Raw genomic sequence first — 5071 nt, forward strand, 5'->3', positions numbered from 1 at the left:
ATAGCATCATCGTCCGGTAAGGACGATGTTTAAAAGATTGGCAAGGATGCAATAATGCATAAGTATGAGATGCAATCTCTCTAAGCGTGGCCTAACCCCGATGATTTAGGATCAGTAAGTGGTAATGATTAGTTCAGGGTGTGTTGCACTTTTAGAGTGATTCACAAACAAGGTTCTTATTCAGGGTTGGTTGCATGGTATCATAAACATGTGGCAAAATGAGTAGTAACAATCATACACACCCAGGAATAGTAATTGTATAATAAGGAAAGAACAGTTGTCAATTTTAAGTCTAATATTGCATGGTTGATGATTACTTATTAGAGAGTGGATTCTGTGACCGGGTGTATACGTGAGCACGCGGTCATCACCGTTGGATCTAGTCCACCACCGTTGGATTCAGCCTATCAACAAACAGCGACTAACGGTTCTGTGAACTTTTGCTCCGTGTAAGGCCCAGCAGTCGCTAGCATGCATGCTTGAGTAGCAACAACCAAACGTGTGTGGGACCCGCTTGAGTAGCAACAACCAAATGAGCTTACGTTGGCTCGATTTGGAGCCTGTCTGCTCAGGAATGAATTAAAACAAAATAAGCTTGGATCAATTGCTGGATCCATTTCGCTAGTACGCACTGCACAGTGTTTGAAGATTTTCTCCATGCATTCCATCGGTTCTCCATGAATTAGTAGACGAAAATCAGTACTGTTTTGGTGTTCATCACTTCAGCACAGGAAAAAGTTGAATTCTATTGTATTGACCATTATGTGAGACCGAGACCAATCACACATAAAGTCCATCGAAACAAAGAGATCCCAGCTCGAAAATGGAAGAAAACTCACGCTGCTCCGAATTGCTGTCGTCGCTGCTACCAGCGGCCGGCGGGCGGCTTGAGTGCTTGAGCTCGCGCCTTCCAGATGAATCGAGGGACGGGACACCTCCAGACAAGTGAAATGTTTGTACAAAAGCGTATAACATGGAAGTTCATGAAGCTAACCTTGCCACCAGGTAGCCCTCCAATGCTGTTGATACGAACAGGTGGGCAGTCAGTGCCGAGGAAACAATCAACACTCGCACCTAGTTGTTTCAAACCGACACCTAAGTCACCGATAGGACGCTCCATCATTCTTGGTACTCCATCAAGAACATAACTGAAACATACGTCGCATTTCCACCAGCAGCTACTACAGCTGCCGTCAATGGCCGCATTGCAGTTCCAGCGTTGCCCAAGAAGAGCTTTACTTCCTCCTTGGCATCCTTTTCAATCGGGAACCTGCCGCCGCAGCCGACGACTACAGCTCTTTTTGCAACTTTGTCTGCTTCCACTGAGAGCCCAAGCGCGTCCAGGGCCTCGAGCATGTAGTGGACATCCTCGCTGTTCAACAGGTTATCCACAACCGTTGTTCCCTGATGAGCAAAAGCCAGTTAATGATCAGCAAGAGATGACAGCGAAGCAAAGCAGTTTCAATTGCTTATCGTACTGCAAATAAGTTGACAGGGCATGCTGCACTATAATATTCCGATGAGTGGAAAGTGAATAAACTGACTTTTGCTCATCCAAGGCCACATATAATATTGATCCAACTAACTACATAATTCTAACGATTCGATAAACGAATATAGGAATTGGCTACTAAGAAGAGTAACCTTGAACTAAATCCTATGGCTAGATCGTTTTAAGTAAAAAGAAAAAAATCTTATGATCTCACGAGCACCAAGCATGATAAGGTGCTCCTAAACCATCTCGGCACCCAATTCACACAAAGGGGAGAAGTAGGGAGAGGGGCTTTGTCTGCTTGTTTTCTCACCTCGAACAAGGCGGAGAGGAGAAGGATCCGGTTGGAGAGCGACTTGGAGCCGGGCAGCTGCACGGCGCCGGAGATCTCCCGGATGGGCTGCAGCACGACCTTCTCCAGAGCACCGCCCCGCCACGGCACCGCAGACGCATCCCGCGAGCCGGGCGCGCCGGCATCCGGAGGCGGCGCGAGAAGGCGGAGGAGGCCGGGGCGGCGGCGGCGCGGTCGAGCGTGGTCGGGCGAGCAGGCCTCCGGCGGGGGAGAGGAGCAGCAGCGCGCGGTCGGATGGGCGGCACGGCCGCATCCGGACAGCGCGGGGCCGCGGTCGGAGATGGGCGGCGAGCGGGCAGCAGCAGAGCTGGCGGCGCTCGACGATTTGGTGTGGCCGGGCGGCACGACGGCAGCGCGACGCGAAATACGGGCGGCGTCGTCCCTCCTGGACCGCCTCGGCCGGGACTGGGGAAGAGGGAGCCGCTGCGTACGGTTGAAGACAGGGATAAAGGGCGAGCTCGATGGTTGGCCATGACAGTCCAAATCGAGTCGACGAGCGGACCAGGTCGTGTTGGCGGACCAGATCCCGCGTCCTCCGGCCAGCGGACGACGCACGGCTGTGGACAACGTCGAATCAATGGATGCGCGTCAGGAGCTTGGACACGGTCGAGCAGAGGGGGAGAGGGCGAGCTTGGGCGAGTTGGGATCTTGGTCGGCTTCGCTTTCTTTGTGCAGGTCAGCTAGCGGTGGTGTCCCAGAATCATCATTGCATACGCCAAAAATTCGCACGGTAACGGCTAAACTAACACCGTCGGACACGTGTCAGTATCTCACCACGTGCTCACGTATACACCCGGTCACCAGGCTTCATTCGTTACTTATTATATATTTAAAAAGAATAACTTTTGAAGAACATGTTCTTGAATAAAGAACAAGTATGATAATTAGGTTGGTGGGGTTTTATGGTTGATTATGGTTTCATCTAGTTTATGGAGTAAGTACTAGATGGATCACAACAGAGTTGGATTCATTAATAGTAGGTGGAGTTATGCCTAGGCATCCTAAGCAATTAATTACATATGGGTGCTATAAAGGTTGGTGCTACTTTGCTGGTGATCGATGGCTATTGTCTATAGGTCCTATTAGGCAGTTTTGATGATGATTCTTTAATTACTTCAAAAGAATAACTTTTGAAGAACATACTTCTTAAATATTAAGAAGTATTGCAATTAGGTTTAAGGTGGTCTAGGTTTTACTGTTGGTTCTATTAAGTAAGGAATAATTGACTTCTAAGTAGGATGGTGGAATAGTATCTCACACTAGTAGGGTTTAGTGGAACAGGGTTATGTAAGGTAAAATAGTAGGTATGGTTGCTATTAGGGTTCATACCAATGGTGTGATGCTAAATAGGGATAAACAAGGATGATGACTTTGGTAATAGGATTTAGGGTTTACACTTGGTTGACCCTACTGGATTGTTTAGGTCTGATGATGATAAACACATGGGATACCCAGATATTAGTGGTAGGCCTTCTACATTTTATGTGGACATATGAATGTCCTTTAGTTGCTAATGATGGCTCTATGAATTAAAATAAGGTACCATGATCACCTGTTCTAACCTTGGGTTTAGGTTAGAAGCAAATTATGGTTCACATGTAATAATAGAACTAGGGTTCCAAATGAATTTAGGGTTTTAGGGTTTTCACATGAACTGGTAAGGTTGTGATTTCATTTAATAGTAATTAGGGTTTCCTAATTACTATGTTGTTCTTAGGTTAATAACTTCATAAAAAGGTTGAAGTTATTATTGACTTTGAAATTAAAATAACATAGGACTTGGCATCTTGTTATTTTTGAACAACTAATAATTAGGACAATTATTAATTAAGTTTTAAATTCCAACATTAAAGATTAAATAAGTTACAAATAAAGAAAATTAGGGTTAATGTTTTCTTTATTTACTTTACTGGTTTTTATTTATTTTAAATATTTTTCCTAATTATTGGAGTTTGAATTGAATTTAGAATTAATAAATAAGGCTTAAATAACAAGTATTAACTAATTAAATTTTTATTAAAAATAAAAATTTCATATTATATTTTTATTAAATAGAATTTACTTTTATAAGAATTTTGATGTCTTATTTTTATTTTTCTGAGTTAATATGATTTTTCTATAATTGTTTGAAGTTGCAGTATTTTCTGGAATTTAAATTTGAAATGAATTGGCTAAACACACCCGGCCAGGGTACACCCACAGTCAATGACTGGTGGGGTCCTAGCCACATCATCCGCCACGGTGGCGTCGAGGTGGCAGGGAAAGGCTGGCCGACGGCCAGTTGCCGACGGTCGCCGGCGTTGGGCTGCTCCCGCGGGCAAGCCAACCACTCCACGATACCCAGCATGACACGGCGAATCTAACAGTACCAGCGCCGCCCGCTAATGACCACCGGAGCTTGACCGGCGATGATGTGCTGTGGCGGCGGCGAAGGAACGGCGACGAGACGGTGCTACAGGGCATAATCGAGCAGGTCAGGGGCACGGTGAGATGCGGAAGCTCACCAGGAGGCTGTAGGGCTTGACGGCGTGGCCGGAGGTGGTCCTAATCGACGGCAATCGCCGGTTTGCTGGAGGTGACCGGCGAAAGGGAACGAGCTCCCTCCAGCGACTGAGGGCATCCGGGATCGATTCCTCTTGCACGGAGAGCTTGTCGACCATGGCGGTGCTAATGGTGGTCACGGAGAGGTCTGGGGAAGTCCCTACCGACGACGATGGTCGGAAGCTGGGCGACTAGGGTTTCGTCCAGAGGGAAAAATTGTGACAGCGAGGGAGAAGAGGGCGACTAGGGTTCGTCCAGAGCTTTTATACGGCGCCTGGGCGCGTGCCTCGTCACGACACCGAGCGAGGAGAGGACGCCAGCGAGAGGGAGAAGCAGAACACGGCGTCGCCGTGGCCTCCAGCACGATGGAGAGGATGAGGATGAACTCGTCCTCGATATTTTGGACGAAGGGGTACGGGCTCGGTTTGGGCCGTGCTGTTGGGCTGCCGAGGTGGGCTGGACCTTGGGCTCCTGTTGGGCTCTGGTGCTGGACTGCTCCATGGGCTGCTCGGCCAGGTAAATCCAGGTAGGTTTTTCTCTCCTCTTTTCTTTTTCTGTTTTTATTTTCTGTTTTCAAATTTCATTTTATGTTTTGCTGATTCAAATTCAACATGAATTTGCAGGTATCTGGTTATTTAAATCCTATTAATTCTATTTAGAAGAATCACTATGTCACTGGATGGTTT

General features: G+C 47.0%; 1 pseudogene; it reads right to left on the reverse strand.

The window, feature by feature from the left end:
• Positions 1-865: 865 nt before the first annotated feature.
• Positions 866-4504, reverse strand: LOC127329646 (uncharacterized; annotated as a pseudogene).
• Between the last annotated feature and the right edge of the window lie 567 nt (positions 4505-5071).

Source organism: Lolium perenne, chromosome 2 (genome assembly GCF_019359855.2).
Source record: "Lolium perenne isolate Kyuss_39 chromosome 2, Kyuss_2.0, whole genome shotgun sequence".
NCBI classification, from domain to species: domain Eukaryota; kingdom Viridiplantae; phylum Streptophyta; class Magnoliopsida; order Poales; family Poaceae; genus Lolium; species Lolium perenne.